At 35.8% G+C, this 18,318-nt stretch overlaps 1 protein-coding gene across 5 annotated transcripts in view; it reads left to right on the forward strand.

The window, feature by feature from the left end:
- The window catches only part of LOC131432221 (lachesin), a 306,432-nt gene that overhangs the window by 56,577 nt on the left and 231,537 nt on the right, over positions 1 to 18,318 (forward strand). For 2 of the 5 annotated variants that reach the window (XM_058598359.1, XM_058598358.1), the window contains one exon: positions 3,363 to 3,927. The exons of the other annotated variants lie outside the window; for them this stretch is intronic. The gene's annotated coding sequence lies outside the window, so the exon portion shown is untranslated. The remainder of the gene's footprint in view (positions 1 to 3,362; positions 3,928 to 18,318) is intronic. 5 annotated transcript variants of the gene reach the window in all.

An 18,318-nucleotide genomic window follows, 5' to 3' on the forward strand; every position in this document is an offset into this window, starting at 1 on the left:
GTTTCCCAAAGCTCAATCGTTTTCTCAAAAAAAAAAAAAGAAAATCGAGTTTCAAAAACAAAAATTCAAATTAAAGAATTTTTAGTCCCAGTTAAAATAATAGAATTTTATCCAAACTGACCTCCGATTCTGAAATTACAGGATGATGAATTTTTAAATTCAAACCGATATAGATGAGTACCATCCCAAAAAAGCTTCAAAGTTGGACTCAAAACTATTGCATTTCATTCGTCATATTAATTTATGGTTATACGAATCCGTTTATGTTATGCTGGTTCCTGAATACCGTCTCTAGAAGTACCGTGAATAACCGTAAACTCTAAAAAAGGAATTTACTTCGACATCTCATGGAATGTTCAAATCGATTAAATTCAAATTCGATCCGTTTTGCAGTTCGGCCAGTAGAACATCGGACTGAAATCTCAAACTGCTTCCTAAAACGACGGTTATTAAGATAATGTCAAGAGAACTAAAGCACCGAAGAATATTCATTCGAATTGATAAAAAAGGTATCATCTCACTGCTAGGTGAATTAAGTACGTTTTTTGACTAAACTCTACTTTGTTCCGTCAAGAGCAATACCATCTGTGCTGCGCTTCTTTAGGATTTCAATAACTTTCCTGTAGAACGTTCTATCTTTTGTCTCGGGCTTATGCCTTCAATTCTGCAAAGATTTCCTCGTTTGAGTATAATTTCCTACCTTGGAGAATATTTTATGGCTGCAAACATGGAAGTAGTCACGCAATTCGAAGCCCAATTTGTGCAGTTTCACCATGGTTGTCGTTGTCGTGAGCAAACGCGGCCTCCACTTTAACTACAGCTTTCTCTTTCTTTCTTTTTGTCGTGAATACGACTTACTTTACTATGGGGCGCCTTTTCAAAATTTACCCTCTGGGAGAGTGATAAGTTTTTGATCGTGAATATCTCTTGTTATACTTAACGCAACAACATAATATTTTCTCCATGCTATCAGAAATATAAACAGGAATTTGTGAATAGATTTTCAACAGTGTAAAATAACCATAAATATTTCAAAAACTATGTTTTCTCAAACTTTTGGAAAAAATAAGGAAAACTCACCACGTTTGCTTGCCTTTTTCGCATCAGGACGACGGTTTTGAGACAGTTAAGCACATATCAGTTCCGATGTTCTACTGGCCGAGTGTAATAGGTAAATCTTGACCGAGGATTGTTATTTTTTTTCTAGTAAGTCTGATGGAACTGAATATCGTGCTGAAATTCTTTCACCAACATCAGTAATAATGGGGTGGTAAACCTAGATTCTGGTTCACCTGATTTCTGAAGTTAATTTTAAGTTCCAAATTTAGTTTCATACTTCTATTTCAAAATTTAGTTCCAGATTACAGGTTCAGAATTTTAACTATGAATCCTATTTCTTTGATTTTGAAACTGGTTTCAAATTTAGTTCCTTATTCAGGGATTCGAATCAATCCAGAGGAATTAGGATTTGATCATCAGAATTAATAAACAAAATTCAGGATATGAATTTTAGATTCTGAAACTAAATATTAGGTCTGAACACCGAACCTTCATTCAAAAAATGAATTCAAAATCAGAGTTTAATTTCTAAACAGAATTTAATTATGCAATTCAGTTTCAGCATTCATTTCCAAAATTCAGAAACTACATGTTGGAACAGTTAATTTTGAACAAGATTTCTGGAACTAGATGCTGGAACTGAATTCAGTTCCTATATTAACACTTGGAATTCAAGTTTAGAATTTAGTTCTATAACGCCATTCAGAAAATTCTAAAAATAACTTCAGTTCCTTACTTCTAGAACTAGATTTATGATCTGAGTTTTTGATCTAGATTTGCAGCTGAATTCGGAGCGTGCCCCAGATGTCTATATTAGTTCTTGATTTTCAACAGTTCTAAACATTAGACAAATTACGCAAAGCGGTTTTTTAGAACCACTAAAGTATTTCCAAAAGAATTTAAAGAAGTTTATTTCTACTGAGTATCTAAATCTACAAAACTGTATTTGTTCCGTATTATTTAAATGTATGGTAGAATATGTTTGCGGTCAATTAATTAGTCATACTGTAGTATAGATGCATCGTTAAAATTCTGGAAGCGAAGCAATGAAAGTTGCAAAATATACACAATCTAATACGAATGATTATCTTTATCCGGAAGTGAGAAAGAAGCATGTCAGTTTTATTCGTATTCGCGTTCTCCAGTTATGACTGTGACATTACCCATTCGCCTTTTTTTCATGCCAAATAGTTGTCATCTATCTCACGAAAATTTTATTTACAGTTGTTAAAAACAATTCGATGGAATTTTTTAACGATTCCTAGCAATGACAAATCTACACACGAAATTATTTCAAATCTGCTGTTTTGAGAATTTCAGGACTAGCGTCATTTAAATTGCGTGGTCCATCAGAATGTCATAAAATCTGAACAGGCATCCTTTGCAGGTTGGAACTTAAGAAAAATAATACGTAAATAGATTTTTTGGCAACTTAATGTATGTATTCGTGCCGGAACTTTTTAACTCAAGTTTTTAAGGGAATAATTAAGTGCGATTGGCTATGAAATTCCCACTTGAGACATAAAGCAAAAAATGCTGAAATTATGTGCAGTTTTTGTTAAGTGGCGACTAAATAAAATGCCGTTGGTCACGACGGTTTTCATTTAACTATCATATTGATAAGTCTGTTTTCAAACAGCTTTTGAGTTTTCTGATTCAAAAGTCAAATAAGAAATCAACAGCTGAATTGAAACAGGTTTTCAAGTATGGTGGCTGATGAATTCACAACATCGACGCCCATAAGCTATCGCTAAATAATGAGTGATAAAATGTTGAATACCTACAAAATAACTGACTAATTGACATTCAATCCCTGCTCATTTTTCAGTATTTCTACGATTCTACATTTTATAATAAAAGAACCTTCCATCGAAATGAAAAAAAAAAAATCAAGGGAAACTAAACTAAAGGCATTGAAATTCATTGACCTCATCCTAAAATTCCGACAAAATTGAATCGATTTTAGACGACACGTATTCGAATATAGTAAGCGTGAGAGTCACGTACCCTTTCTAATCAGTATCAGTGTTTCCATTCTTGCATTAAAATGCTGATGTAGACGTTTCGAAAGCTGTCACTCTTTTTTGATGGACATTTTCTCTACTATGGTGCACTTTCAATAACAAAGCAGTGACATTTTCTTTGTCTACACGTCTGTATAGGAATTACATCCGTTTACGAGGGAAACATACGAAGAAGATTTTGCCACAAAGCTTTGAATCGCTTCAACAATCAGCCCAAATTGCAATGACTAATTGCTCCGGAGAATTAAAACTAATTACGATATTTCATTTCTCTTGCAGGGAAACCCATTTACACGCTCCAAGTTACTGGGCCGCAAGTCGCACGGAACGAAGAATCAGATTGTACCACAAAATCACCACCTTTCGGTACGAGTGAGAATGGCAAAGTTCGAATGGAAAACCTCCCACATGTTCTGGGTAGCGAAGCCATACTCCCCCCACAGTGAACTGATACAGTGGTGAACGACTGCACGAAGACTCGCTTTCCGCTTCAAGTCGAACCGAGCGTAGAAAGGATTAGTCAAGTGAACTGTAAAACTTGCAGGCAAACCGCCCCCGGGAAAGTGCGCTTTTGTTTTTTTTGCTTTCGCTTAGACCGACTCTTTCCGCATTGTACTCAGAGACAGTCGGTAGCTGGGAAAAGTTTTCCTCCCAATACCACCAGTAAATTCTAACAAATTCGCATTGATCCCGTATTGCTGCCGAAAGCGTGAATACAATGTGCAGCGGCAGTAGCAGTGCCAGTTGCAAACGATAATGACGATGAGCTCGACGACACCCGTTGTACAAGTTGCAGCTGCGATTTTAAAAAGCAAAACGTTGTATCGATGGAACTCCGTGCAGGGTAAAGTTTCGGACCGGGAATGAACTGAAAATGAAACCGACAGTAGTGCCATCGTCCTCACCACCCCACCAACGGCACTCGCAATAGCAGTGCAAGTGACGCCACGGTGCAAGTGAGGATGACCAGCTAAGCCGGAACTTTTACCACACTATCAATTCCAGCGAAGCCTGGAGTGGAACAGCGTCGTGCGCCGCGCTCTGATGGCTGTCCCTATTTCGGTTGTGGTGTCACTCATCTATTCTGCCTTTGGCGAAGAACAAAACTCGTAAATTGAGTGTGCTTTCAGAACGCAATAGAGAGAAAGAGAGAGAGAGAGAGAGAGAGAGGGTCAGGCTAAGCCGAGCCCGATTCAGTGTTTTCGTTTTGTTAGGTCTAATGATCTGAACTAGAGCTTTCTCCTTATTCAGATTATCAATGAATGGACATGTCGGGGGTATCCTTGGTGAGCGGATTACGTTCTGCTTCGTGCGAGCCGGGAGGACCCCTGTCATCAACATTAATACTGAAAAATTGTTCTCAGTCATGATAAGACCAAGCGGTGGGAGCGAGAGATGGCTTAGATTAAACATTTTCCTATCGAAACGAAATGGAGAAGACCAGTGGGTAGCTTTAGCTGTTCAGTATTTCCGGAAATTTTACTATGGAATGTTTCTGGATCAAATTTCTTTAAGCTTGAAATGTATTTTTTAACAAGCTCGCTGTTGAACGTACAATAAATTTATAAAGACGGGTGGGTAATGTCTGAGGCATAATCCAATTAACCAGAATGAGATTTATTTTAGTGATCATGTTGACCAGTGTTGGTGATTGCCATTGACAGAGAGCGGCTCGATATTTCTCTACATTGTTTACAACATCGTCAATCTGGTAGATGTTGCTACTAGAACTCGCTGTCACTCAATGCAAGAACCGTGAAAGAATTTTTTTACATTTCTTCGTTCCACCTCATACTCTAACTATTTCACGGCCCTTACCAAAATAGATACAGTCTTGCAATGAACGGCGCTGTGTAGAATTCACCAAGAGAGTCGCAAGATGTCAATTATCGCAGAAAATTGAATCGATGATTCGACTTGATGATTCTCATACTAGGTTACAATATTTTAAAATCCTTGTCTGGAGCATTCACAGACATTTTCATAGACACAACTTATACAAAGGTTATATGCACATAGTTAGAATAAGCGGCAATAGTAAAGTGATTCTGTCGCAACTATCCACTGCCCGTATAGAATCGGATTGCAAAACGACAACAAGCGACCGTTTGTTGCTTCAGAGCGAATCTCCACAGAAGCGTGCTAGCCCGTGATGCTTTTCCGTTCCGGATAAATGATCAAAAAATGCTTCGACTTGAATAACAAACCACTACAGGGTCAATCCTCTTTGAGAAAATTATCTCCTGAAAGTAAAATAATTTTTCATTTTAATTTTCCTTCAAGGTGTCAGATTAGACATTGCACTTCAGTACAATTAAGGAAAGTGTTTCTCAAATAGCGCTAACTTTACGTCTTCCTAGCGGTTCAAATTGAACTGCCAAGTTTTGCATTAAGCAGTTCAATTTGAACTGCTCTGTACTGACGAGTCCAAGACGAAAGGTAAAGAAATGTTTTTCATTTTAATTTTTTGGAAAATATTCATGACGAACGATATCTTGCCGAACAAAGTGAAAGCCCCGTTTTAATTCACCTATTGGAGTGATGTTGTCTTTCTCATAATTGTTTACATTCAAAATTGATGCACATTTAATTTCAGAGTAGAGCAATAAATTTGTATCACCGTCAGTTAACAAAACCAATATACAATTTAAACGATTTATTACATAGTCTGTATCGTCTTTTAAAGTACTGCTTTTTTAAATTTTTACCCTATGGGGTCGGAACTGGAAGTTGGATCCATCATAAAATTCATGATAACTATAAATCCTATAACTTGTGTCTTAGTTTGACAATCGATTACACTATGCCAGAGAAATCGATAAAAATTACGTTTTTTTAGACTTTTGGTTTCTATTTAAGGTAGTTTTGGAACTGGAAACCGGAGGGTATTGCCAGAATCGATTCGTTTGGTCATCAACTAATAAAATCTATATATAGGAAAACTTTTTAGTACAATTGCACCGAGTTTTTACGGTCTCTGCATTGTCGCCGTAAATGACATTTGGAAATTTGTTACACACTTTGCCTTAAACTGTTATAAAAGTCTAGTTTTTCTGAAAAAAATGAACAATCAACTATGTGGATTCACTAAAGTTCTGTTGGAAGAAAAAGCGTGGTGCATGAACTACTTGAACTAAGCATCGTACGTTTCCTCCTAAAACAGAATCAATGGAAACGCATGGTTGATTTATTATTTAAAAGATATTTTATTCAGGCCTATTTGCGTACAAGCTTTACGTGGCGATTTAGCTGAGTTTTCAAATAAAAGATATTTTTCTGTATTGGATCTCGTTATCACCCTTTTTCTAGGGGGCGAGGAGCTTCCATTTTCCTCCTGCGAGGATTGAGGGGCAGTTTGTTCGTGGTTCGTCTCGTCATCCATTGCCGTGGTATTGTTGTTGATTTCGTTGATAGTTGCTGTAGATGCGTCTTGTTGTACATTGTTTGCAGTTGCTGGCTGGTTGGATGGTAAGTTGTTAACTGCAGCTGGTGTACTTTGTTCTATAGGGGATACGTTGGATGGTTTCGTTGAAGAGGATGCTTCACTGTTGTTGGTGACTGTCACAGATGTACTGGGGTTGCTTAGGGTTGGTGTGTAGGAAGCACCGTTGCTTTTTGGGATAGTTGTCTCCTTGTCCGGTTCAGCACATGGCTTACCGTAGTGAACAACTTTTTGGCAATATTGACATGTAGCCATCTGATTGTCAAAGGTAACAAGTGATTTGCACGGTATTCTTGTATCCTGACCGAATGTCACATAAGAAGGTATAGGCCTCCTCAAGCGCATGCGTAACAAACGTACGCCATTTAGAATACCGGGGAAAAAATTCTTCCACTTTTCTTTTTCGATAGAGAGAATCTCTCCGTATTGGGACATGGTTTTGCGAATATAAGGATCGATGACGCTTGAGGGAAGATCATGTACTCGCACTTCTATAGCACTATCTTCTATATATACTGGAATGTTGTACTTGATGTTTTCATGCTCCACATAGTGCACATTATTATTGTCTTTAGCGAATTGAATTGCATCCAACTCTTTATAGAACTGGATATAAACAACATTATTGGTCTCATTGCATTGAAGTAAATTCACACGTTTAATGTCAAGATGCATTTGCTCCTGAAGCAAACTTTGAAGTTCTCGTATCGAAGGTCGAATTTCGCACTGTCTGAAGTCAACAATAATTGTATTCTTTCGTACCGACGGCAGCTTTTGTTCGTTTGGTTCACTCATTTTCGAGGTCTATTGTTCACTACACAATACTATACTTGGTTTCTTCTGTCCCCAACCTAAGCGGTTTTGTTTGTCGACTGACTTGGATGAGATGTAAACCCGAACTGAGGCATGGTTGATTGTTCATTTTCATTTGGAAAAAATATTTTGGTCGTCTTCATTTTCAAACAATATGAAACCGAAACACTTGACCGCGTTAAAAATTTTTTTGTTTATATCTGAAAAAATACAGTGTGGTACCATATTCGAAATTGTAAATCAATATGTTTCAAAAATTTTAAAATTTTTGAAAGTTGCGAACCTCCCCGACAATGTTTTAAACCCATTGCATTTTTCGCGGTTCTCATTACATAATTGCATTCGCATATCAGTAGATACTGATCATATTTATCCCATTTAAAATTTTTTGGTGGAGCGGTAGTTTCAAAAATCAATTAAAATGACTTAACAACTACATCCGTCAATGTCAACGTCAATGTTAAAGATAGAGGTTAGAAATTTTGGGGAAATTGTCTCCAGTCTAAGCTCCTTCAAATATGGTATCACAATAAAAATTCTCTTTGGGAGAAGATTTCACATGCTTATCCGCCTGTAGTCTTCCGTAAAGACTGTCCCAGAAAGTATGGACGCACTTTGATTTCGCTGTAAATAATTCACAAGTGTTACATATTCAAATTTTATTCGATATACTGATAATATTAGACTACAACAACAGAATATTATTCTCAACATTTGCTACTTAGCCATTGTAGACTCGCTGACGCACTTTTTTGCGAACGTTCCTCATTAAATAACTTACAGACTTCTTGGCGACAAGTTTTGACACTTTTTTCCAATCTTTTTCGAACTGTTGAATGGTCTCGGCTGCCGAGACATATTTCCTAAGATGTGCCTTCGTTAATGCCCAAAATTCCTCAATTGGTCGAAGTTGTGGGCAATTTTTTGGATTCATGTCTTTTGGGACGAAAGTGACATTTTTGGTAGTATACCATTCTACCGTTGATTTCGAGTAGTGGCAAGAAGCAAGATCCAGCTAGAAGACAACAGGATCCTTGTGGCTTCGAATCATGGGTAGAAGTCGTTTTTGTAAACATTCCTTGATGTATATTTCGCTGTTCATTGAAGCAGTGGTGATGAAGTGTTTCGAAATCTTACCGCAGCTACAAATTGCTTGCCAGACCATAACTTTCTTACCAAATTTTACGACTTCAATCGATGTCTCGGACTGGTTTAACACTTGTCCTTCTCGCACCATATAATATTGTGGTCCCGGCAAGGATTTGTAATCGAGTTTCACGTAGGTTTCGTCGTCCATGATTATGCAGTTCAAATTTCCAGCTTTCGAACCCTCGTCCTGAACGATGTTTGTTTCGGACTACGTTTGGGTTGTTTCTGTTTCTTATAGGTTCGAAAATTCAAACGTTCTTCAGCACGAAGAACATTTGACTTCGAAGTGCACACTTTTTTGGCCACATCCCGAACCAACACCTTCTTCTTTTGCCTGAACGCCTTCAGCATACGTTTATCCAACTGAGGGTTAGCAGGACCTTTTTTTCGACCCGTTTTTGGTTTATCCTCAAAGGTGTTATCCTTACCGAACTTCCTGATTGCATTTCGCACCGTTTTTTCACTTACTCCTTTCATTTTTGCTATCTTTCTCAGTGACAGTCCGCGTTCTGTGCACCATTTGTGCACAATTTTTCGACGTTGTTCTGCTGAAAGTCCACGCATTTTGGAACAAACTAATGAAAACGAATAAACAACTGCACAAGTGGATAAGTAAGAGTGTAAACAACAGGACGAAGCCATAAAAAATGACAGATTCTGAACCATTGCGAAATGGCAGCGGTTTTTGGTTGCGCCCATACTTTCTGGGACAGTCTTTAGCAACCTCCCAAGTAACACTTTTTGTTACGTTAGCTTATTTGTGACTACTTTTCAACAAGAAATTGGAGTGATTGTTACCAACATCTAGCCAATTGCGAGACTAAAAAGTTTCTTGTAGTTACTAGTAACGTACTGGAGATCGATCGAAAATAAGTCGTTACGTTGCAATGCCATGCTGCAATGTCTTATCTTTCCATGACTTGAAAATAACTTGTTTTTCAAGTAAACATTGTGAACAATTAGTGAATCTAAAATACATGTCTGTGAACAATAAAAAAGCAGCATAGTATTATAAATTACACACTTGATGTTAAATTTTTGAACTGTCGAGTGAAACTGTTTTTTGATGGGTCTTCAAAAATATCTGCCTATGAAGATATGAAAAACAAACGATGAAATTACCCTACGTTCAAATGCTCATAATCAATCCATGTGCACTAAATGCTCATTATTTTAAAGTCATATATAATAAGAATTATATTATTATCGTCATCGATATTCAATCGCTATTTCGTTTTCTACGTGTTCATGATAGTCGAAAAGTAGCTTTGAAAACAGTTATTTTCTTTCCTTATTTATGTTTCGTACACTTCTTGCGATTCCATAGTGTGTTCGTCAAATTAAAGCCAGCATATAGATTCTAGGTTGCATTTTCGTTATCATTACACTTCGAAAACCAACCGATAACTATCTGAATCAGTGCAGATATTGTATGTTATAATCTTGTAATATATCTGTTGTTGCTATATCAATTCACAATTAAGTTAATTGTTACGCAACGGCAAATAAACTTATTTTCAACTAGTAGTTAAAAATATATGTTTCGATTAAATAACGATAACTTATAATTGATGATTGGTTCAATATGACAAAATGATCATCTGGTGACTAAAAATCTAAATAAGTATTTGATAACTAACTATGATATGAAGAAACATTGCTGTCACATTGTTTTAACTAGAGTAATATAAAAACATGTTCGTGCTCTTGCTGCTAGGTAATTGAGCTTAGTCGTATTGGAATTAGTTGCAGATTGCTACTTATACTATCAGACCATAGGACCTTTCGTTTGAGCCGATGTTTGGGTAAATCGGTTAAACTATTCCTGGACCATCGAGACGAGTTCTGTTTTAAAAGTTTTTGGCCATCATTTCCGGTCATCACTCAATCTATATATTGGAATAGTTTTTAGCACAGTTTCGTTGAGTTTGCGAGGGCCTTTGCATCGTTACCGTAAATGATGTAAGAGATTCGAATTTTTTAACACTCTCTATCTGATATTTCTGGAACCGGTAGTCGGATCCGGATAAATTTTAACAGCAGGTTATGTGATCAGAAAGTCTTACATTGTATTTAAAGTCGGCAAATAGGGTGCAGTGGGTCAACATTTTACATATTTTACTCCGTCAATCCGGAACCAAAAGTTGGATCTGGATAAAAATGAGTACATAAAACGTTTGATTTGAATTTAAGTATGCGAAAATTTCCGAAAAAAAATCGAGTGCACTTTCTTCTAATTTTTTCATACCTAACATCACATTACTCCGGAACTGGATGTCAGATCCGGATGCAATTCATAAAGACGCTATTGCAAAACTAGACAAATTTGATTTTGCCAGAGTCGAACGTTCTCTGCTGGATCAAGGCATTGTTAAGTGTATCAGATAATATTTGTGCTTCATCAGGAATTCCACAAGGAAGCCATCTAAGGCCATTATTTTTTTGTTGTACTTTAGCGACAGTAATTTTACTCTGAAAGGACAACGGCTTTCATTTGTGGATAAATTTATAATTTACTACGTAATCCAGAAAATAGGAAGTAGCTAATTTTCGCTGGAGTGATATCAATCAAATGATTATAAATCCCGAGAAATGTTCGATCGTTGAATTGCATTGGTGATAATTCGTGTTAAAAATATTGGCGTTTTCCTCGATGAGAAACTGTCATCAACTGGTTCGTAATAAGAGCAACCAATATTTTTTAGGGATTTTCACTGCCTAAACTCTGTGTACTGTTGGCTGGTGTGCTCAGTTCTTGAATATTGTTCAATTGTATGCAACACATACCACCTCAATGGTGACAATCGGATCGAATCGTTGCCAAACAGATTTATTCGTTATGCGCCGAGGTATGAATGTCATCCGATATTGATTGGAATTTACTCATTGCAAGTTCGAATAGGTTTATTTCGAGATATGACAGCTGGTGGCATTTTGACAAATGAATCCGCGCTTCTTAACGAAATAAACATTAATATTCGACCATGTGCTCTTCATAACAATTTATTTCTTCGCTTTTTTTTGGAACTGACTTTAAATCGTTAGTTATGCAACGCTCTTTGATACTCTTCCTAAAAACCATACTTCTGCAGTTGATTTTATTCGAGTTTTCGATTAGAGTTCATGATCTTTTTAATTATTACGATTCGAATTGCGTTTTTGATTACCATCAACCATTCCCAGGGCAGCTGGTCAAACCCACGAAAGCTGAATTCCCCTATGATGACATATTGGAAGTGAAAATGCTCACTTGTAACCTCTAATTCGGTTACTATTGAGTAAGGTGAAATCATGTGGCATTATTCGACTATTTTTATGACTATCCCTTATCCATAGCACATGTGCATGTTAGATTAAGATGTGAGTTATTTAATAGATTACAGATTATCTTTTAATATAAATCCGTTGAATGCATTTGGTTTGAATTCTCCACGCAAGCCTCGAAACAAAAAAAGTACTTGGATCGATTAGGCCATTTCTGAGGAAACGAAGTGAGCTCCACTATTGTAGATACTTCCGAAACCGGAATCCCAAGACCGGTATAATCGAAGATCGGTTCGTGAAAAGTGACTGCAATCCATTTTTGAGTCTAGGGCTACAGTCCTCGGTCGTTAATCAAAAACCGGAGTCCGGTAAGGCCGAAATTAATTTGTTAGGCTGGCTACTGACAATGACTACCGACTGGATTAGTTTTAAGACAGTACATAAATTATTGTACGTTTTTTATTTCGTCGCTTTTAATGACGATATAAATATTCGAACAATCTTTATGCTGTAATTTCGAAACCGGAAGTCGGATCGCAATAAAATTCAGGAATTTTATATCCGATAATTGTACCTTTCGTTTGATTGTAGGTTTGTGAGAATCGGTTCATCCGTCTCTGAGAAAAGTTAGTGCATTTATTTTCCTTATTTTGCACATTTCACCATGTAATTCCGGAACCGCAAGTCGTATTTGAATAAAATTCAGGAATTTTGTATGGGTCTGCAAGATCGGTAATTTGAATCTAACTTCATGAAAATCAGTCCAGCCATCTCCGAGAAAAGTGAATGCAAAAAATTATTACATACATACATACACACACATACAGACATTTTGCGTACTTGACGAACTGAGTCGAATGGTATATGACATTCGGCCCTATTTCATAGCCTTTATATATGAGAAAGACAAATCAAGCATTTTTATGTTTTCCGCTAAATTTTTATGAAAAAGTTGTAAAACAACGTTATCATGCTCCTTATTTAGTTGAACTTTATTACTGATTGACGAACGATTCGATTCCGGTTTCAAGTCTAAAATATCTCATTCACTATCCTAATTGATGAAATCAGCATTGATTGATGAGTTGTATGAGTGTCATAGCGATGTAAAACATGAATTTATATATACTACAATAAAACTATTTATTCTGAAAGTTACTCTGCCTAAATTCCGCAAGCATATCCATAGACACTACGATAAACAATTTTAGCATCACCGAGCAAACGGACCATGGGTGAAAATTTGTTTGAAGTGTTATTGCGTTCGATTGAAATTTGAATCGCAAACGACAACGACAATAAAGTCATTGAATCGGACACACTGATTTTAAACTTTATGGTATCATTGCAAATGGAAAACGACCGAGAGCACTTGAATTGAATCGATCAGCTATATTGCATTGCATATCCCAAGCAATTCTTGCGATTTTACTAGCATATGCAGCAGCGTTTAAATGGGCTTTACGTAGCAAAAATAAGTTAATTGTATTATTATTCATATGTGAACGTTTCGCTCCAATATGTCCAGTTTTCACATAATGGTATGACTTTTAGGAAAATAAAATTTCTTGGGGCTATGCATTTTAATGATCAAATAGAATCTAATTATCAACACTTGGACAAAAATTAAAAACATTAAAATTTTTCTAGACAACACTGACTCTGGACTTATATTCCCATACAATTTTTTTTTCAAAGATGGCTACATCAATTTTCACAAGCTTGGTTCCAAATGGAAGGTCTTCTGAATTCATAACGAATTTTCGCTTTCCATTCGCATTAAACCTTTAGTCTTCGGTGGTGTTTTACACGGTGGTGCAAAAAATGCACATAAAGAGCACCATATTTTCTTGGGGACAACCTAACCGATTTTCATAAACCTAGATCCAACATTCGGTTTCGGAGTTTTACATATTTATTTATATTTTAATCAACAGACAAAATAAAGTTCTAACGATTATTTCTTAGAATATTCAAAGGCTTTGGGGGGATAAGCGATAAAAAATACAATTTTAAAAGTGTGCTTCTATAACTGACAATAAGAAGAGGAGCGAATTTATAAGATCGGTTTAAACTATAAGATTTACAAAACTTTTAATTTGATGACAGAAAAAAAACACTCATCCAAGCCATTTCGTTTGAAGAAGTACCGAAAGCAGTTTTCGAATAACATTGGAATGGAACTCACTTCGTTTTATCAGAAATGCATAACGCACAGAAATTCTCTAGAACTGGGCTCAAAACTGCTCTCAAATTACGGTTCCAAGCTTTGCTATAAAATTTTATCCGGATCTGCTGAAAACAAAGGGTAATCAGTTTTGAAATTTCTACACTGTCCTAAAGACTGTCCCAGTGACTATGGACGCACTTTGATTTCGCTGTAAACAATTCACAAGTGTTAGATATTCAAATTTTATTCGATATACTGATAATATTAGACTACAACAACAGAATATTATTCTCAACATTTGCTACTTAGCCATTGTAGACTAGCTGGCGTACCTTCTTGCGAACGTTCCTCATTTAATTCCGTACAGACTTCTTAGAGACAAGTTTTGACACTTTTTTCCAATCTTTTTCGAACTGTTGAATGGTTCTGGCTACCGAGACATTTTTCCTAAGATGTGTCTTCGTTAATGCCCAAAATTCCTCAATTGGTCGAAGTTGTGGGCAATTTGGTGCATTCCTGTCTTTTGGGACGAAAGTGACATTTTTGGTAGTATACCATTCTACCGTTGATTTCGAGTAGTGGAAAGAAGCAAGATCTGCCCAGAAGACAACAAGATCCTTGTGGCCTCGAATCATGGGTAGAAGTCGTTTTTGTAAACATTCCCTGATGTATATTTCGCTGTTCATTGAAGCAGTGATGATGAAGGGTTTCGAAATCTTACCGCAGCTACAAATTGCTTGCCAGACCATAGCTTTCTTATCAAATTTTTCTACTTCAATCGATGTCTCGGACTGGTTTAACACTTGTCCTTCTCGCACCGTATAATATTGTGGTCCCGGCAAGGATTTGTAATCGAGTTTCACGTAGGTTTCGTCGTCCATGATTATGCAGTTCAAATTTCCAGCAAGAATCCTATTGTACAGCTTTCGAACCCTCGCACAGTGATGCCAAGGTGGCAGAAATCCAAGAAATAAATTTATTTTTTTCCTGCACTGTATTAATTTTTTTGAATTCTTGAATAAGTGAAGAATTACAGTTTAAAGTTTAAAAATTTTTGAATAAGAAATAATCTCTCCATATCCTCTCAAAGATAGGATATTGTAAACTTTCTTTTCATCCTTCCATACAAAATATATGGCGCAATGACGATGTTTTGCGATTAGAGTTCTATATAGGTAGGAAAGGGCTGCCACTGTTCAATAGTATTTGATTTTATAGCATTTTTTCTCTACTTTTCAGAAAACACTATGCGATCCTGCACATTTCTGCACCTTAAAGGTTATTTTCAATAGTTTGCGGGGTCGACAATAAAAAATCACAGAAACAAGGGCCAGACTTTTGTCGGTGTCAGTAAAATTTAAATAAACGGTTTTATGATAAATAAAATCAGAATATCCATAACATACATAACATAAAACACCTATATAAATGTCGTTATATAAATCTATTTATAATATACCAGGTAGTGAGAGTATCGTTGCAAAGTATAGTCCATCGTTATATACCACCACTAAGACTCGGATACCACGTTTGAAAAATTCTTTTTCCTCAGATTCGACAAATGAATCGATCCAATTTTTGGTGGTGTCGTAGCTGACCTGACAAGTTATGCGCCATGGATGGGAGCAAATGGCAACCGTATGGAACAATGCCAGGTAAAATATGGCGGCTTGGGCAGAACTTTTCATTGCAGCGATTATGAAAATAAGCTTTTACAACTTTCGAAGCATGGAGTCTTGCATTGTCATGAAGCAAAAATACTATGCCATGAAGATCTTCATATTGCGTCCGCTTTTCATGCAATGCTTTGTCCAAATGCATTTGAGTAGCTCATAATAAATAGCGCCCAGTTGATCCCACCACATGCACTTTTTCTGTTCTCCGGAACTATCTTGTAGTCCATATAAAAATTCCCAAATTTGAACCACGAAAACCACTTTATGCATGTTTGCTCGGAGTAATTTTTTTCGTCGTTTTTCATTTTACATAGTTTAATAAGATACTTTAACATAATAAAAATCTACTATTATTAGAAAAGCGATAGGGTTCAACCAAATTTTATTTTGTACTTGGGTTTGTGTTTTTTCATAAAGTCTAAAAACTTAAAAAATGCCAAATGCAGAGCATTTTCCAAAAATTAATATTTTTGTTAAAAAACAAAAAAGCAACACTTTTTTGATTGCTACTCTCCCATCTTCAATCATAGTGCAATAAACTACATCAATTCTATGTTACAACATATCAGAAAATAAAAATATTAAGATAAGAACTTATGGAGAAAATTGATGTTTTCAAGATATAAGGAAAAGTTTTTTTTTCCCTGTTATACATTTTCCAAACAGGTTTAATCATTATTTGAAACATTAGTTAAAGCTCCTAATTAATCACGAAATAAATAAAAATACACAAGTTAATTTATTTAAAAAAGTCGTCATTTTCCGGTCCATAGCGAACGGTGCATCAGGTCACTTTTAGGTGGATCGAATATTTTTATACATTATCAAGATGGAAATATATTCAGAGACTTCAAATTATTAATAAAAAATCATCCAGCTGACGTTTCTCGACGTATTTATGGTTTTTGCCAACTTTTGTATGGAGAGGCATCACTGTGCCTCGGCCTGATCGATGCTTCTAGTTTCGGATTACGTTTTGATTGTTTCTGCTTCTTATAGGTTTGAAGATTCGAACGAAGAACATTTGACTTCGAACATGTACATGTTTGGCTGGATCCATTATTATACGGCAGAGAACAGAATGATTACCCGAACCCGGCCCACGATCGTAACTAGATTAAAGCCTTGTATAAATAAACGATATAATTAATCAATTGATGATTACCCGACAATAGACTATTGCCAGCACGAGAGTTTCGAAGCGGCACAAGTGTCTCGAAGGGTGACTCAACGGGACGGATAGATCACAATGTCGGTTTTGTGGGACCTTCATAGTATACTTTGGGAGGACTATCTCGAATAAAAAAATAGTATGCGTGCTTTATTGAAGCGATTGAAAACCGAAATCGTTGTGATATGGCGTTACATGAAGACCATGAACATCGCAACCATGCACAGTGGTTTGAATCGACAAAAACGTGAACTTAATTCTATAGCTGCTAAACCGTTGATCCGATATACATAGTTCCTCTGGGGAACTCATTCACAAAAATATAATTAGTGATTTGATCACAATAAAAAATGTGCCAAGCCTACTTCGATAAAAGTTCATTTCATCAACTTTTTTCCCTTAAGAGATAGAAAGATGATGCCTTTTACGAAGTTTTAGAACTTCTAACGAGAAAAAACTTCGCCGAAGAAACTAAAGGTCTAACGCATATAGCTTCGGATAAATGAAGCATTTTCTTTTGAAACCACTTAAAATCAATTTTTTGTACATAACTTTTTTCGCAATTATTTTTAGTGTCTGCTATGTTCAAGACAATTGCTTAAACCGTAAAATTACACATTTTTGTTTAAGACTGTGCACGGTTTAGACTTTTCCTTAAAAAGGTATTTAACATTTAAACTTTTATATACACTAACTTTAACTACTAATAGGAAGCAGGGTCGCAGACAAAAAGGCACATACATATACTTTTTGGAAAGCTTAAATCAAGTAATATGAAGATACGAAGTGAGTAACGTGGCTTTTTTAAATTGTGTAAATAAGACAACGAAATATAGAGTGCTTTTTTGACCATTTTCTTAGCAAAAACATTTACTAAAACGACTATTTTTGGTTTATTAGAAAGAGCTTTGTAGGAAATGTTCAAAAATTGGAATCGGTCGTTAGTGTAGCGTTGGTGCAATGGTGTAATGATTGAATATAATTTGATAACTTACACCATTGCCAGTACGCCCAAATACATAGTTTAAATTTAAGTCTTCTAAGATTAATTTTTATGTGTTGAAATGTGTAAGTGTAGCCTGCTTGAAAGGCTGAATCCTTTTTGTAAAATCATGTCATTCTACGAAATACGTTCTTATGAATTAAGCCATACACTGAAAAAAATAATGAAATTCACACGATTTCTAAATAAATTGTACTATGAAATGGACATCATTTGAATAAAAAATTCGATTCAAAACCATCCTCGATGTAAAACTTAATTGGAATACATTAATTTCAATGAATATGACCGTTTATTTATATTGACGATTGGTTTTACTTTTAAAGTATATTTAAAAATGAAGCACAGTGAAGCAACTTTATGTTAAATTTCCTGCTCCAAATATGCACTGTTGGTGTTGGTGAGAGCAGCACTGCATATTATTTTTTAGAACACAAAAGAGTAGGCTGATAATACAAATGCTGGAGCATTTAATCAATGAAAATATAACGTTACATACAGGCGTACACGGTACAGTATCAAATAAAATTATGTAAATGTAAATGAA

This window comes from Malaya genurostris, chromosome 2, assembly GCF_030247185.1.
Source record: "Malaya genurostris strain Urasoe2022 chromosome 2, Malgen_1.1, whole genome shotgun sequence".
Taxonomy (NCBI): Eukaryota; Metazoa; Arthropoda; class Insecta; order Diptera; family Culicidae; genus Malaya; species Malaya genurostris.